This window comes from Trachemys scripta, chromosome 1, assembly GCF_013100865.1.
Source record: "Trachemys scripta elegans isolate TJP31775 chromosome 1, CAS_Tse_1.0, whole genome shotgun sequence".
NCBI classification, from domain to species: Eukaryota; Metazoa; Chordata; order Testudines; family Emydidae; genus Trachemys; species Trachemys scripta.
In genome coordinates, this window is record NC_048298.1 from 326,545,796 (window position 1) to 326,564,473 (window position 18,678).

Consider the following 18,678-nt stretch of genomic DNA (forward strand, 5'->3'; position numbering starts at 1 on the left):
CTCACCCGCGGGCGTCGCTCTGGTGGGCCAAAGGCCTCGGGCCGCTGCCGTCCGTGGGGCAGATGGAGCCGGTCGCTGCTAGGGCTCCGTCGGGGCCTTTCCGCGCACGGTTCTACTCAGCAACCCCCCGCCCCCCCCTTCACCAAGGTTGAGCCCTCCGCAGGGAGGACTTGGCACGCCGCACCGTCAACGCTGGGGGAGGGGGCGATAACCGAACGCACCGCGGGGTCTATTGGCCGCCGCGCCCACCCGTCCGTTTGGCGGGAGAAGATACGCGACCCCCCTGTTTCCTCCCTTTCCTTACTCGCCCCTGAGTATTCAGCTCCCGCCCTCCCCTTGCCGACATTTTAATCCGATTTCCCGGCCGCTCCTCCGAGCTAACGGCGAACCCACACCACCAACATGGCCGCCGAGCGCACCCTCTCCGTCCCCCTCCCACACCCGGTTTTCTCTGCGGCTGCGCGGCGCGGAACCTTATAGGAGTTGTAGTTCTCTATGCACCCGGGGCTTGCTGCTAGACGTGGGAGCGAACTACAAATTCCAGAATGCCGCTCCGCCGATCTTAAGGGGCCAATGGGAGGCTTCCCTCCTCCTCCCTCCCCCCAGGCCATAGGGATGATGTCATTGCAAAACAGGCAGGGGAGGTTTCTGCACTGCAATTCATTGTGCTACGCTACAGCCTCCTCCCCCTGCTGCTGAAGCACTAGGGCAGTGACTAAATCTCAAGCAAAGGGGAGGGGGGGAACCATATAGACATCCCAAGGGAGCTGTAAGCCCTACCCCATGTCTAGGTGACTGAATCCCACGTTGTGTCTTGTTTTATGGTCTCGCAAGGGAAGGGGGAAAATCCCAAATCCAGGTGAGTTCTGTGATTTCTTGCAATCAACTTGTCTGTAATATGTATTTTTAAGTCAGAAAAGTGCAATTGATGGGGGGAGGTTCTGTGCAGGGCTATTTGTGGGGGCATGGGTACCATTGCAAAAAAAAAAAACCAAACACTTCAGTTTTTTTCTGTGCACTGAGTTGTCTATAAGCTTGATTATTATTTGCTGGAGGGGCGGTTGCGTGTGAAAAATCCTTACAGAGCTAGACTTGACTGCAGAACGATTATCAGACAGTGTTGATTCCCCTTCATATACAGATGTTGGAGGGGGTGTGTGTCTGGTGTGGAGGGGAAGAAGCAACTGAGATGTGGATTTATTCTAGTTTGGTGCCTTTTGAAAAAAAATGCTTGATGCATTTCAAAAGAGCTGATTTATAGGGGAATAAGATAGTGACTTAATTTAGTTTTGGAATACTTTATTGCCTTTTTTCCTTGTGTTTAAAAGAACAAATGGATGATATATTTTAAATAGCAGACTTACTACATATATGAAATGCTTTCTTTTCCTTTCCCTATACCTTCAGGATAGCATATTAGAAATAGCCACCGTAGTAGGCTCAATCATGTTATAATATGTGTGTAAAAATAAAAATAAATGCACAACACACATTTCACATTTCTATGTCAGTATTCTTTTTAGCCAGTCACAGGATGTTTAAGTCTGATTTGTTTTTATTAAGAATATTCTCTTTTTTAAATATGGTTAATTCTGAGTGTCACTGAGTTGTCTGAAAAAGTGAACATCTGTAGATCTTTTTTAAAAACTCCATTGCAACTTTCAGCACACAGTAACAAATAATAAGTAGTAATTTGATTGTACTTCCCTGGGATACAGTGTTCAGTAACAAATAACTGGAGGGAATCCTGGTACAATTTGCCATCTCAATGATGAAAATAACAGCAAATGTGATTGACCTTAATTTGCTATTGCTTAATGATGCCAAGGTGCTATGAGATAGGAGTGTTTCTGGCTGGTGAGAGAGATCTGGGACTGGTGATGGAAAAGGGAAAAAATAATTTTTGGGGGGGCCAGCGCTATTGTGTGTATTGTGGGTTTTTGTTAGATCCATTCCTTGCCTCTTTCAGGGGAAAAAGTGACTTGAATTGTGTAACTGGCTCTTAGCTATTTCAACTATTTCAGATTTATTTTTGATTAGTGTGAATGAACATATACTTTTAAACCAACAGCTGGACTAAATGCTATAGACAGATATACCCAATCTTAACTATTGAGATATCATTTTGTGATCCACTTGGTTTTTCTGTTGTCATAAACAGAAGAAATGTGGGTGTTTTTAAAATTAACTCTGGAATCCAACACAGCTTCACAATGCAGTCCTCATTTTCTTTGGAGACAGTGCAGAGGGATGTGGGTCCTTTTCCCAGTTCTCTCCTTAGCTCTGTGGGGAAAGTCACTTGCTTCAGTTTCCTAATCTGTAAAATGGGGATAATGCCTGCTTTTGTTAAGTGCTTTGAGATGTTTGCATGAATAGTGCTACCATAACAAGCTGCAAAATATTATTTATTCTTTTCTAAAACTATATCATCACTGCAATTACAAGTATACTCCAGAGAAATCTACTTTCTGTTATATAATACGAGCTTAGCAGCACACACACAGCTTTGTTTCACTGCAGAATTTGCAGCGTCTCCCATCTGGGTCCCTTCAAAGTTTATCTACTCCAAGGACTGAATCTCTTTGGGGCACAGGAAGTGTGTGTGCAGCTGAGCTCATTTTTTCCCCCACTGCTGCATATTTGCTTCTGCGTTACTCTTGTGTAACTGAGACTGTTTTGTCCTCTGGCAGACTTTCCTTGGAATTGCAGTGCTAAGGGATGTGTGACATGAGTGCAATGTGGACAATGAAACTCCCTGTTTCTTTTGATTAAAGTGTTTGTAAACACTAACACAATGGTTGTGGAGTCAGTGTGTAATGCAGAGAGCATTTTATGTGATCTTATCTTGCAACTAAATTCCTGAGGGGTAAACATTCCTCAGCTAAATCTCCTCCTTGTATTTTTTTATCTCTTCTTTTTCCTTCCTTCCTTGTTGTTGCTAAGTTAAAGGAGAGGAACAGCAGTGCATGCAGTCCAGTTGCCCTTTGTTTTTTAGACTTTTATTGCCTGGAATGGCGTCCCTCTCCCCCTCTTTTTTCGGTCAAGGGAGTGAGTGCGTAATTTAATATACGGCTTCTCCTGTTGGCTATAAGAGAGGAACCTTTACAGCAATGATTTTGTAGGCTATGAAGAGCAAGCGCTGGAACTGCAGTGATAGTTTGAAAGTATATTCTGTAAATTAATGATATGTAAGTTATGCGAAACCTATATACCAGGGGATTTTGGTGTGTGTGTGTATGTACTACAGTCCCTTATCTAAATACCGTGCCTGTATATTTATTTTATGTATGCTTGTTTAATCACGTTGCTGTATTAATGAATTTTTCTAAATAGTAATGAGTTTGTCCAAAGTGTTAGCACTCTGGTGCTATACAATAATATAGCAATAATTAGAGTTAAAATGCACTTCAGAAATTCAGACACCAAGTAGCATGCAGACAGATGCAATATTCACTAGGATGTGTTGCAGTTTTTCCCTTGCAGTGGCAGAAATGTAAAAAGACTTGAAAGTTGGGCATTCAGGAGGTCATCTGTCACCATATATGAGAAACAAGGTGGGTGAGGTAATATCTTTTATTGGACCAACTTCTGTTGGCGAGAGAGACAAGCTTTCGAGCTTGATCTAGTAAAAGACATTACCTCACTCACCTTGTCTCTCTAATATCCTGGGACTGACACTATTACAACTACACTGCATACAACCATGAATGAGCAAAGTCAAGAACTATCAGGTCATTTCTCCTAAATAGCTGGTTTGTAGAAACTTACTTATGTCCCGATCCCACAAAGACTTAGGCATGTGCATTTACTCATGCAAATAATCCCACTAGATTTAATGGGACTATTTGTGTGAACAAAATTATGCACAAGTCCACATGACTGCAAGATCAAGGCCTTATTTGCTAAGCATCAGCAATGAGGTATACACTGTATTGGAAGCAAAGTAAGATGGTCCTTAACTGCAAGTGCTTAACTGCAAGGCAAAGTAAGATGGTCCTTAACTGCAACTGGGATCTACTAGCATGCACACATTCTGAATCCTACCCTGATGAGGAATTGGGGTCTAAATACAGAGACAAATAAGAAAAAGCGGACTTGGAGACCCGAGCAAAGTGCTGACATAGATTTGTTTCAAGTTTTGCTCTTTCTGTCTTCTCCTCTGCTACAGTGCTGTGTGAGAGAAGTTATTTGACTCACTTAGGCTAGTGTGGGGGGTGGGGGGGACTTGTGGGAGAAATGAGCCTTTAGGAAAGATTTGAATGAAGAGAACTTGGTGCACTGGGACGTAAGTGGTTATTCATATAGGGGCCACTTGGAAGAAGATGAGAAAAATGAAGAGGGTGCTGAGTCTGGCATACCTGGTGTGCCTCTTTCTATTGTTCCGCGCATGAAACAGGTTTTTCCTCCATTTTTTTTTTTTTTTTTGACCAATGTAACTCACTTGTGAGTAGGGTGACCAGACAGCAAATGTGAAAAATCGGGACGGGGGTGGGGGTAATAGGAGCCTATATAAGAAAAAGGCCCCAAAATCGGGATTGTCCCTATAATATCGGGACATCTGGTCACCCTACTTGTGAGTGTGTATTACATGCCCCATTCCCCAGCCCCCTCTCCCCCCCAACAGTGCACATGAAATGAGTCATGTACAGCTTGAGTGAGGGAGTCTTGCCTCTTTAACTGAAGCTGTAGCAACTCTTGTTTTTTGTTCTGGAAGTCCCCAGTTCAGTCTTAAGTGTGTTTAGTCAAGATGGCATCTGTCATTGGGAACTTCAGTCATCTGGTGTAACTGTAAGTTATGGTCTGTCTTATGCAGATTTATCTGCAGCTGTATTGTTTGTGTGCCAGGGGACCACTTACTTTTATTTTATGAGAAAAATAAATAAATGAACAGTTACAATAGGCCTGATTCCACAGTGGAGATTTGGGTACAATCATTTTTGTTTTTAGTGGAAGATTTGCTTTTTTAGTAATGGGTCCTAAAATATGAAAGCAAACGTTGCTGCTAATAGTTGCAGAAATGGCAGTCAGAAAATGTGTCTGAACCTACCTGGCTCACACAGCTGTGGTTTGTTTTTATGTGTGTGTCCAGATTACACGGATGTGTGTGGCAATGTGAAAGTTAGAGAAAGTATGCATCATAATATAAGTGTATTGATTATAGTACAACAGGAATTGCATAGGATGGTACAAGATAGGTTAAAACATATATGCATCCGAAGAAGTGGGCTGTAGTCCACGAAAGCTTATGCTCTAATAAATTTGTTAGTCTCTAAGGTGCCACAAGTCCTCCTGTTCTTCTTTTTATCTAAATCAGGGAAAATTGGGGCTGGATATCAGGCAAAACCTCTGAGAGTGAAACTTACTTTTTGAGATTATTCCATTCTCATAAGTGGTGACAGCTCCATTACTAAATCACTAACTCAGTTGGAGAAAGCGTGAAAAGTATATTATAGGAACCATTCTGCATTGATTGGGTGGGAATGGACTAGATGACCTAAAAGGTCCTTTTTAGTGTCCAATTTCTATTATGTCATCCTACAGTAAATAAGTTAGTCAATTATTGACATAATTGGTGAGAGAAATTGTGCTGGTGTTTTAATGCATGTTTTATAGTATGAAAAATTGTTCTGTCATGTTTGTGATGTAAACATTTCCTGGACTATGATGCCTTTCAATTGGACCATGCTTTAAGTTTAAGTGAAATCGAACAAATCGAGGCAAATACATCCCTGATATAACTCCATTTAATTCATTACAATTACACAAGCGATCAGTTTGGCCCATTAAAACCAATGTTACTATTTAAATATAATAGGCTTGGAAGGATTTGATTTTTATTGGTAAATGTTGGTAGATGTAGATTTCACACACACGCACACAGGAAAAAAAATTTCCATTGATAAGTAAAATTTACAAATAGGCAAAATAAGAAAAATAGTGCTTGCGAACTTAGAGTTTGATTTTAAGGCTGTTTTCTTTGTATATTGTGATGTGATGTTGACAATTTGGGTTTTTTCATGGTTATTAATGTTATCGTCTTGAATCTCAGTGTCTACTGTCATGAAATAATTATCTGACCCCTTCTATTGTCTGACCCCTCCATAATTTCCCATAATTGTGAACATTTATATTGATAAAAATCAACATAAATGAATGCTTAAAAATAAACATTGATATTATCCATCAAATTTTATTTAAAAAAAATCACATTCTGCCAAGCCCAAATGTAACTGAGAGCAAACTGAAGTGTATCATTACTTCAGTTGGTTCTTCACTGCGCCTCATGTAGGCTACTAAAAACGGTCTATACAGCGTGTCTACACTGGAGCTGAAGATGTGATTTCCAGCTGGGATAAACATATCCACACTAGCTGTGATCGAGCTGGCATACTAAAAATAGAAGTGCAACCGTGGGAGCAGGATGAGCAGGTGGCCCTGAGTATGTGCCTATGGTTTCATACTCGGAACAGCTAGCCCAGTGGTTCTCAAACTTTTGTATTGGTGACCCCTTTCACACAGCAAGCCTCTGAGTGCGACCCCTCTTTATCAATTAAACACTTTTTTTATATATTTAACCCCATTATGAACGCTAGAGGCAAAGCAGGGTTTGGGGTGGAGGCTGACAGCTCGTGACCCCCCCCCCCATGTAATAACCTTGTGACCCCCTGAGGGGTCCCAACCCCCAGTTTCAGAACCCCTGAACTAGCCTATCCTGCTGCTTGTTTTGCCATGGTTATGCTTCTGCTTTTCCATGTGAGCTCAATCAGAGCTAGCACGGATATGTCTACCTGAGCTGGAGATTATACCTCCAGCCATGGCTGGCTCCAGGGTTTTTGCCGCCCTAAGGAGAGAGGGGGTGGGGGGGGAAAGCCGTGATCGGCGGCACTTCGGCGGGAGCCCCACCGCGCCGCTTCATAATTCAACGGAAGGTCCTTCCCTCCCGACCCACCGCCGAAATGCCACCGTATTGCCGCTCCCTTCCTTGGGCCGCCCCAAGCACCAGCTTGCTGCGGTGGTGCCTGGAGCTGGCCCTGCCTCCAACTGGAGATTATACCTCCAGCTCCAGTGTAGACATACCCACATGAAGGGCCTGTGCAAACTAAGTGTGTGGGGATTGTGTTGTAACGTGACTTGGTCTTGCCTGTGTAGGTGGGACCACCTGGTGGGATTAACAGTGAACCATGTTACTCAGTCATGCTTTGGTCCTGTTAAAGATGGGGGTAGCATACATCCAGTTCGTGTACTTTGCCTGTGGCAGAAATATTTTCCTGTAGCTTATTGTATTTAGTCCTATTAAATGCAACAATACGTTTCTTGTACTGAGACCCCTTTTTTTGGAATTTGAGGGGATTGGGGAAGGCTATGTTGGCTTGGAAAGAAATGATCTTGCATGTGGCTTTTCAAGAGACTGTGTCCCACAGAATGAGCACTGCAGGTAAAAAATAGCATCTTAGACACAAACATGTACAAGAGTCAAATAGTCCTCCAGTAACTCTGTCCTAATTAAAGACACAAAAGCAGAATGGAGTATTGATGCAGGCCCCTAGTAGTTGGACCCACCGATGAACATGTTTTAATAACAGTCACAGTCCCCTTCAGGAAAACTAAATTTGCTTTTTAAAGTCCTTGTTAGTGCAGAATATGTACTATGCAAAAATGTCACTAATCCAAAGTGCAATGTGCATATATAAAAAGGGAGCAGAGTTTCTCAATGTGAATTCATCTCTCCTGCATGGAAGCACCAAGGAGTCCCAAGACCCTATGGAATAGTAATAGGCCTTGACTTAACTTTATTTGTGAACACTGAAGAAAATCTTGCCTTATGTGTTTATCACCCCCACCTGATATGGGAGAGGGATGACTGTGTAACAACCTCCTGTATGAACATTCAGTGAAGCTTGAAACTCAGACCTTCAGAGCCATAGAACAGACATTTATCACTTGAGCTAAAGGAGTTAACTCCATTAACTGGTAGCAATAGCAAGGTGTTTATTGACCAGCCACAGGGTGGGGATGTGACACATGCTCTGCCATTCTGTTTCTCTACCTTGCTTTGCAGTAAAGAAGCGCTTTCCTATTTTTCTCTTAAATATTAAAATTCAAGTAGCCAGTACATTTAAAATGTACTGAGGGCTATGTTACAGAATCCTGAGAGAGGTCATGGAGAGGGACTTCTGGTTGAATATGTTTGAGTTAGGAATGAGGATTGTGACAAAAATATACCATTTTAATCCCTCACCCCCCTGGAAATACTGCTATTGAACCATATTGCTGCACAAATCTGGGGTGCAGTGAGGCAGCTGCCTGGGGTAATCAGACTGTCATGTAGGCTGCCACATCTGAGGAGTCAGTGTTGGAACAGCATCACCCATAATAGCTGAGAGGTATCAAACTGCTCCCTCCCTGTTGTGGAATTTTACCTTCGTGATTCTTTCTTGTTTCCATTCTACTATAGTGCCCTTGGTTTTTTTATATATATATAGTGATATGCAGCAAGCTCCTTTGGGGCCTCAGATACTCGGGTGCAAATGATTCTGTGTAATGTTAGGAAATAGATGAGCATAAATGGAGACATCAGTTTGGAGGTAGAAGTAACACCAATAGGGAATAGGGTGGGTTGCTGGAAAGAAGGAAATAATGTCTGACCAAAGATCCAGTGCACCTATGCCCTGCCCTATTGGTAATGACATTAAGGCATAATGTCTTGGCAGGCACTCTGTTCCTGCTGTCGAACTCTGTTGGACTCTACAGAAATATGGAGGAGATCCTTATTCAGGTGTTAGACTAGCAACTACAATTTAAATTGTAGACTAGCAACTACAATTTAAAGGTGAATTCCTGCCTTCAAATCGACACATGTTCAAAGAGTTAGTGATAGAGACCCTGTCAGGTTAAAAATCATGATTTTATTTAAAAGCAGATTCTCTTAAAACCTAGGTTCTAAATAACCCCTTGGATTATAAAATTGGAAAATTAATAAAGAAAATTTACACTTCATTACATTATATAATTTATCCATTTCTGAGCTTGAATAATGAAACAAATCATTAGTTTAATATTTTGTTTTATGGTAAAGTGTATATGTGAAGCAAAATTTATTTTATAGCACAAAACCAGTTTCAGTCCTAACTTGGGACAGGGTCAGACTCAGGGCTCTCTCTAGTGGTACTCAGCATTTGGGTTCTGGTACGCAGTGTTATAACTAGGTTGTGAAGATATTTACTTAAAATATCTACTTAAATTTAAAGGGGTGTGTGTGTGGAGAAGTAAGGCAAAAATTCTGTGGGTCTTATTATAAAAGTTTTCTTAGAATTATAGAATATCAGGGTTGGAAGGGACCTCAGGAGGTCATCTAGTGACAGTCCAACCCCCTGTTCAAAGCAGGACCAATCACCAGACAGATTTTTGCCCCAGATCCCCTAAATGGGTCCCTTAAGGATTGAACTAAAAATCCTGGGTTTAGCAAGCCAATGCTCAAACCACTGAGCTGTCCCTCCCCCCCGAGTTCTGGGATAGTGACCTAATGGAATCCCTTTGTAGGCCTCCTGCAAAGAATAAAATATTGGGTTTACCGTCTTTTGCTGCTTTCTATTGGGTGAAGAGAGGTTTAAATTCAATTTATTTTTTCACACTAGAAATCCAGGCTTTGTCTACCCTGAAACACTGTAGATGACAGGAGAACTAATAGGATTGTGACATCTCACGTGTCCTAAAATCTCTTTAATCTGAATAATCAACAGGTGAAATGACTTTTTTCTTCAGATGGTTTAAAATTGTATCTTGTGTGGGTTTTTTGTTTTTCTTTTTTGCTAACAGCCATTTAATAATAAATGGTCGGGCTGAAAAAGCTTTCCTTACACATTTTAGATCTTCAGTAGATCTTCCAGCAGAAGCTGTTGATTCCTGCTTTGACATTGCTGATACTTCAAGGTGAAAATCAATCATGGTTTTTGTTTTTAATATGTGAAGGAAGGGGGGAATATTTCAGACTTTTGGTACCTCATGAGAAAAGGTAGGAGAAATAACATTTCCCTTTTCTTTTTCTTTTTGCAGCTCCCCTTTAAGTGCATGCTCATGGGTGTCTTCATAGAAAAAAAGGTGCTGGCTAACATGAGTAACTAAAATGAGGTAAAATCCTAGTGAAGACAAGGCAGTTTGTAGTTTTCACAAGTTGACAGGTTGAGGTAAAGGGTCTGAGGGTATCTAGAGTTTACTTTGATCTAACTCATGTTAAACTGCCTTGTCTTCACTAGGATTTTACCTCATGTTAATTACCACTTCTTCGTAAGAACACGTCCCCGTCCCCTCCCAGTGAAGACAAGACCTTGTAAGTTGTATTTCTCAATAGTGCAACAATGGGCTAATTCTTGACTCCAGATCTTCAGTCATGCCTCCCATGTTTCTGATAGTGGAACTTCAGAAGGGGAAGTACTTTCACTTAAAAAAAGGAGTCATTTTTATCTGCTAACTGAAAACAGCTTAAGTGAAGCAAATTTCAGCAGCATCAGTTATTTCTCCCCTTAGGTGGAATAATTCTGTCTTTATAGCCTCCTCACATGGTAGCTAATAGGGCGAGAACTGGGTGCCTGTAACTTTTACATATATATCTGGTATGTAAAAGTCCCCAATGAAAATATTGGTGCTTGAGAACGTTATGTAGGTTTAGGGCATTTCCTGGAGGATTTTGGATCTGTACACAAAAAATTACTTTAGCGCATTGAGACTGTCTGTGCTGCACATCCAAGAAGCCTGAGATTTCAAGAGTTGGCATATACATTTTGTTTAAAAAAATTAGTAATGTATGTTATTTAAAGGGGAACTGTGCTCATTTTCTTCATCACAGCATTTTTTCATATTTCCAAACCATGGTAATATCTTTCAGCATGAATAGAGTGTGAGTGTGTACATACACAAATTTGCATTAACTATTGAACTTTCAGACTAATGAACAGAATGAGTAGAAATTTCTGTTAACTGTATTGCAAAGAAAAGTGTGAAAACCTAACAAAATGAAAATTGCTTTATCTGAACTCTGAGACCAGAGCTGCTTCTTGTGACATGTGATTTGCTGCGATATGTGACTTGTGTTTAAAACATTTATGCCCCATGCTCATCTCTTAAAGGATAATTGCTCCCATGTTAATCCCTGACTCTCTCAATGTGAGGTACATTATGGGTCTGGGGGGTAATCAATCACCCCCAAATTATTGTATTTTAAAAATTAGAATGGGGGAGAAACTCCCAGGACTCCACTTCTCCCAACATGACCTCTGCTTCAGTATAATAACTTAAGTACAGACTTAAACAACTAGATCCATATTCAGGTGTTGAAAAACTCCCCCATACCTTCAAAGCCAAAGACAAAACTTCTTAGCGTCGGCATTGTCTGTGCTAACAAGTTGTACCAGTAAAAAATTCTGTCGTCATAGTGCCATCACAAAACTCTTTCAGCAAAGTACCTACGCAGTTGGCCAGTTGCATGGAGGATTGTGCCCACACGGTCTCAAAATGTATCAGCAAAACTGTTGCACTGTGGGTAGGAATCTAGTGTCCTCCGCCCTGCTTCCAGAATCACTACTTTGTGGGAAATCACCGCTGTGTATTATGGGGCAGCTGCTGTATAATGTCGGATACCCACTGGCCTCTCAGGGAATCGTGGATCAAATGCCCACAATTTCCTCTGTTCTGTCCTAGAATCCGCTACTCTTATGCACCATTTACAAACTTGTTCCATGAATAGCATTAGAAGCAGCAACTGCACTAAAAAATACTGTGCTACCATCAGAAATAACTTACACTTAAACTTCTGCCCCTTTCTCATGCCTCCGATGTGAATTGGTTTTATCTCCTTGTCCTCTTTTTGCAGTGTTCCTCTTCTCAGCCTGCTCCCCAGGGCTGGACAAACTTTCTGCTTGACCTTGTGAAAAGGGTTTTCAAGCCATGTGCATACTGGACCATTAAAGATCCTCACTTTATTACAAAGGGCTGGATTTTCTCCTTGCAATACAGCCTGAGTTTGGGGCAACACTTAACCACACCGCCCAGGGCCGCATTTACATCTTATGCGCCTCTAGGCACAGCATCTTCAGTGCCCCCGCTGCCTACAGCTGACTTTGTTTTCCATAAAAAATGAAACTTTTAACTCACTTTTAACTTTTAGGCGCCCCTAGAATGCCGGCGCCCCATGGCACATGCCTACTGTGCCTAATTGGAAATGACACTGCCCCAGGTCAGGGAAACAGATTGTGACTGAGGACCCACTTCTGCAAAGCACTTAAGCACGTGCTGAGCTTTAAGTACGTGAGTGTTTTTGATGGGTATTTAAACTAAAAACTACTTCTTTCTGAACTAATATGCGGTTATGAAGAGAGACAGTGGAAGTAATGTGCTGGCTCATAAAAAAACAGAATGTCACCTTAAGCATGGAAGAAAATAAACCTTATTCAAAAATTGAGTAGTTTTAGTTATTCTCCTTGTTGCAAGTTTCAAAATTGGAATGATTAAATCCAAAATAAATTGAACACAGACTCCTACAACACAGCCAACCAACAGAAAACAAACAACAAAAATCCAGCCAAAAATCCATAATCACTTTGGCTAAGATAAATGAGGATGATGTCTAAATAAATATTAAACACAGTCTCTCCTTTAAGGTCTGCATTTCTGCTGAATTGGTCTCTGAAGCAAAATAACAAAACCAGCATTAATAGTTGTTTACTTTGACTGTCGCTCATCATATCAGTAAGTCTATTACATCAGTTCCGAAAGTAGCTATTAAGTAATCAGGTCAGCATCAGAGGGGTAGCGTGTTAGTCTGAATCTGTAAAAGCAATGGAGGGTCCTGTGGCACCTTTAAGACTAACAGAAGTATTGGAGCATAAGCCAACTCTGCCCACATATCTACACCAGCAACATCATCACAGGACCTAACCAGATCAGCTACAACATCACCGTCTCATTCACCTGCACGTCCACCAATGTTATATATGCCATCGTGTGCCAGCAATGCCCCTCTGCTATGTACATTGGCCAGATTGGACAGTCATTACGCAAGAAGATAAATGGACACAAGTCAGATATCAGGAATGGCAATATACAAAAACCTGTAGGAGAACACTTCAACCTACCCGGCCCTACAATAACAGATGTAAAGGTAGCCATCTTACGGCAAAAAAACTTCAGGACCAGACTCCAAAGAGAAACTGCTGAGCTCCAGTTCATTTGCAAATTTGACACCATCAGATCAGGATTAAACAAAGACTGTGAATGGCTAGCCAACTACAGAAGCAGTTTCTCCTCCCTTGGTGTTCACACCTCAACTGCTAGCAGAGCACCTCACCCTCCCTGATTGAACTAACCTCATTATCTCCATATTGATTTATACCTGCCTCTGGAAATTTCCATTACTTGCGTCTGATGAAGTGGGCATTCACCCACGAAAGCTTATGCTCCAATACTTTTGTTAGTCTTAAAGGTGCCACAGGACCCTCTGTTGCTTTTTACAGGTCAGCATGTTAAATGTCAGACTCTGTTCTGAAAATTTTAAAAATTAAATTAAAACTTAAAATGTAAACGACTTCTTCTTTTTGTCCTGTTAATATTCCTTTTGATAATGCTCTTCATTTAGCCTCATGACTGATGTTCTGTGGGCTTGGTTCTGCAAACAGATGTGCCTGTCTGGAGTTCCGTTACCATTGGGCTGATTGAGAACTCTGCAGTCAGAGGTGATTCCTTTGTGAGTTATAAAATTTGTCTTTTTGCAAAATATGTATTTTGTACAACTGTGCTTTAGGCCATGTTGTAGCTTATTGGGTAAGTACATGTTTTTGGCTTGCTAGAATAGAGTGAATAAAAGATTCACTCCGTTCTAATTTTTGGTATTCTAGGTACAGAGAATTCAGGTATTTAAAAAAAAAAAAACTGATGCTTTTTCTCATTTAAAAATACATTGCCAACCAATGGCTAAACTAATGCAGAATTTTCAGCACATATTTTTCAGCATTTGACTCTTGCTTATTTATTATTGTAATCTATTCCTACCAGAAAGATTATGATTTATTTCTTAAAAAGTTGCTTTTCAAACATTACTGTGACATGTACAACCAACCAGTCCCATTCTAATTCTTTTATTATTTGTGCTTATGACTTTAATTGTGTATCCTTTCAAGTAGGAATTGTTATTTGTGCAGTGAATGAAATATCGGTGTGAACTTTCAATTTACATGTTAATGAAGCTTTGCCTAGTAAGGTGTTACTGGACTCGTTCAGTAATATGAAGAGGTGGAGGAAAATAATGTGCCAATATGCAAAGGATTTTGGTTACTGGAAGGTGACATGTCACCAACAATAAAATGCTCTTTCCCTATCATAGTTCAAAGACCCATTTCAAATGGACAAAACAATCTGTGTTATTTGGGATGGGAATTAAGAAGAATGTATTCTAGTAGTCAGCATATAGCTTGTACCAGGAAGAAGGGAAATGTAATTTGTGTATACATTCAAAAGGGAGGATATCTTAATCTAATGCTAATATGTTGTGACACATATGATGATGATGAAGATGAAGAGCACATTGTTTTGGAAAATGTTGCATTCTGAAGCTGGCTATGGTTATCAAAGTGGTATGATTCCTGCCTTGCGGGGAGTACGAGTAACTTGCAATGTACAGTAACCAAAGTTGAGTACCGGATCTTCTCATAGTCTATGCTCAGCATTTTAAGATTCAGCTGGATGAGCGACCGACTCAAAGGGGCGATTAGGAAAAAACAGAAAGCGTACAAAGAGTGGAAGAGGGGAGGGATTAGTAAAGAAACTTACCTTAGCGAAGTCAGAGAATGTAGAGATAGAGTGAGAAAGGCCAAAGGCCGTGTAGAGTTGGACCTAGCGAGGGGAATTAAAAGCAATAGTAAGAGGTTTTACAGCCACATAAATAGGAAGAAAGCAAAGAAAGAAGAAGTGGGACCGCTGAAGACTATTGCCGGAGAGGAGATTAAAGACAATCTAGGCATGGCGCAATATCTCAATGAATATTTTGCATCGGTGTTTAATGAGGCCAATGAAGGTATTAGGGATACTAGCACCACTACAGAGGGGCATTCAGGATGGGGGATTACCGTATCCGAGGTAGAAACAAAACTTGAATGCCTTAATGGGGCTAAGTCGGGAGGACCGGACGATCTTCATCCGAGAATATTGAAGGAATTGGCGCGGGAAATAGCAGGCCCATTAGCGATAATATTTAATGAATCTGTAAACTCAGGGGTGGTCCCGTTAGACTGGAGAATAGCTAATGTGGTTCCTATTTTCAAGAAAGGGAAAAAAAGTGATCCGGGTAACTACAGGCCTGTTAGTTTAACATCTGTAGTGTGCAAGGTGTTAGAGAAAATTCTGAAAGAGAAACTAGTTGAGGACCTGGAGGTTAGTGGCAATTGCGATAAATTACAACATGGTTTTACGAAGGGCAGATCGTGCCAAACGAATCTGATCTCCTTCTTTGAGAAAGTAACGGATTTATTAGATAAGGGAAATGCGGTGGACCTAATATACCTGGATTTCAGTAAAGCGTTTGATACTGTACCCCATGAGGAATTATTGGTTAAACTGAAAAACATGGGGATCGATATGAAAATCCAGAGGTGGATAAGGAATTGGTTAATGGGGAGAATGCAGCGGGTCGTATTAAAGGGTGAACTGTCAGGTTGGAGGGAGGTTACTAGTGGAGTGCCTCAAGGTTCGGTTTTGGGACCCATTTTATTTAATCTATTTATAACTGACCTCGGAACCGATTGCAGGAGTGGGCTGATAAAGTTTGCGGATGATACGAAGGTAGGAGGCGTTGTAAATTCGGAGGAGGATAGGGATATCCTGCAGGGAGACTTGAATGAGCTTGTGAATTGGAGTATCAGAAATAGGATGAAATTTAATAGTAAAAAGTGTAAGGTGATGCATTTGGGGATGACTAATAAAAATTTTAGTTACAAGATGGGGACACATTGGTTAGAAGTAACGGAAGAGGAGAAGGACCTAGGGGTCCTCGTAGACCGCAGGATGACTATGAGTCGACAGTGCGATGTGGCGGTGAAAAAAGCCAATGCTGTCTTGGGATGCATTAGGCGAGGTATATCTAGTAGGGATAAGGAGGTCCTGCTTCCGTTGTACAAGGCGCTGGTGAGACCTCATTTGGAGTACTGTGTGCAGTTCTGGTCTCCCATGTTTAAAAAAGATGAACTCAAACTGGAACGGGTGCAGAGAAGGGCCACTAGGATGATCAGAGGAATGGAAAACCTGTCGTATGAAAAGAGACTAGAGGAGCTTGGGTTGTTTAGTCTGACAAAGCGAAGGCTGAGGGGGGATATGATTGCTATCTTTAAATATATTAGAGGGATTAATACGAGGGAGGGAGAAGAATTATTCCAGCTTAGTACTAATGTGGATACGAGAACGAATGGATATAAACTGGCCGTGGGGAAGTTCAGGCTTGAAATTAGATGAAGGTTTCTGACCGTCAGAGGGGTGAAATATTGGAACGGCCTTCCGAGGGAAACGGTGGGGGCGACGGACCTGTCTGGTTTTAAGATTAAGTTAGATAAATTTATGGAGGGAATGGTTTAATGGTAAAACATAGTAGTCAAGGAAAACCAAGCAATGGTAGGTAAATTGTATAATGGCTGACAGGGGTCAGGCTGGAGACTCTTGCCTATATGCTCGGGGTCTTACTGATCGCCATATTTGGGGTCGGGAAGGAATTTTCCTCCAGGGCAGATTGGCTGAGCCTCTGGAGGTTTTTTGCCTTCCTCCGCAGCATGGGGCAGGGATCTCTAGCAGGAGGGTTTCTGCCGATTGAAGTCACCTAAAACAGGATTGGGGACTTCAACAGCAGAGTCCAGGGAAGGGGTAGGGACGGTTTTATGGCCTGCAGCATGCAGGGGGTCAGACCAGATGATCATAATGGTCCCTTCTGACCTTAAAGTCTATGAGTCTATGAGTATTTTACTTTCTATTTTTTCTGCTACCACTTCTAACAGATCTCTCTCAAAATCTTATCTGACTGCCAGATGCTGAGACTGGATGACAGAGGATGGATCACTTGATGATTGCCCTGTTCTGTTCATTCCCTTTGAGGCATCAGGCATTGGCCACTGTTGGAAGACCAGATACTGAGCTTGGTGGAGCTTTGGTCTGACCTAGCATGGCCATTTTTAAGTTCTTCAGTTCTTACAGAATGACAGACTGAGATTTTGGTTTGCCCAGGGGACTGGTTAGGAGTAGAAAGGTAAATCTGCGAGTCCTCAGCATATCTGTGAATGAGATCACCCACAGAGTGTGTGTAGAGGGAGCAGAGGAAGGGGCTAAGTGTAGGACCCCCCCCCCCCCCCGAAGAAGATCCTGTAAATGAAATGTTGAGAGAATGATTGGAAGTTGGAGGAGAGCTAGGAGAGGATAGAGTTATGAAAGTTGACGAAGGACACAATTGCCAGAGGGAAGAGCATAGTGGCCTGTGGGGTGAGTTGGAAGATTTCCTGGGCAGCTGCCATCAGCTTCTTGAGAAACCAAGCTTTTTAAAAAAAATCATCTAGTGGCTATGGCTGTGAAAGCCTTCCAGGTAGAGTGAAAACCAACGCAGTACTGCCTTCCAAAGCCTGCAGACAGCTCCAGTGCTGCCTCTGCTGTTCAGAACTTTCCCAAGTGATAGTACAGAAAAAACTGACTAGCGTCTTTCCCTTCATCTGTTTCTGTTCAGACTCCTGTGGGCAGCAGTGGGGCTAAGAATCAGAACAGTCTCGCTTTGGTGCTCTGTGAAGAAGGAAATGGCACTATAGCTATTCTCTGCAAACGAGGATTCAAACTGCCCCTGAAGTAGTAGTAGAACTGTGGAAACGTGTAACACTTTTTTGGGGTGACCCTAGGTGTCTGGGGTTAATTTCTATCACCTGCTCACAGCAGGGGGAAGTCCTGTCTGTGCTCACCAGGGGAAACACTCTCCAGTTACTGGCTACTGGTAACACAGGAGCTCCATTCCAGGCTCCGCAAGCCCTGCTCTTTCCCTCTGCAGGCTAAGAATTTACACACCCCATTTTGTTCAACTTGAGTGCCCAGTCCCTTAATCCTCTGGACGCCCACAATGCATATAGATCCGCTGCCTCTGAGAAAGCAGTGCACCCAAGATGACTGGTTTCACCTCTGTTCAGCACTCTCCTTAGCACCCGGCACTTCAATCTGGTTTTACTATAAACCTGTTTCAGTTTATTTATCAGAGCTTGAGATGAAGATTCAATGAAAAGCACGTATAAGGATTTGGAAACAGAAGGTTACAGAGAAAAGAAAGATATAACATGCAATCGATAGCCTATACTTATTCACAAATCACTTTCCTATCTAATGAGACCTCTCACCCAAAGGTCATTCCTTCCAAAATGGGTCCAAAAACTGGGATTCAATTTTCATGAGAGCCTCACGCTGTTGGAGTCCCTGCTCCTGTAATGGGGAGGAATTCTCTTATATAATTCCTGCCCATTGTTCCCTGTGATGATGCATGCCCCATCTCGATCAGAAGACTAACCAGCTCCTCTGGGCTCACCCAGTACTAAATACACACACCTATAGAGCCTGCTTCAGCTGGAGGAAGCAAACTTAAAAAAGAGCTTGTCACAGGAAGGGGCGACCAAGAGGAAAGGTGCT

General features: G+C 41.9%; 1 protein-coding gene across 2 annotated transcripts in view; it reads left to right on the top strand.

Moving 5' to 3' along the window:
- The first annotated feature begins 610 nt into the window (after nucleotides 1-610).
- RAB30 (RAB30, member RAS oncogene family) overlaps nucleotides 611-18,678 on the top strand; it is a 72,736-nt gene continuing 54,668 nt past the window's right edge. Inside the window, exon 1 of one of the 2 annotated variants that reach the window (XM_034759074.1) lies at nucleotides 611-859. The gene's annotated coding sequence lies outside the window, so the exon portion shown is untranslated. Of the gene's footprint in view, nucleotides 860-13,705; nucleotides 13,725-18,678 lie in introns of those variants that run through there. The other variant, XM_034759075.1, reaches the window with a different exon arrangement.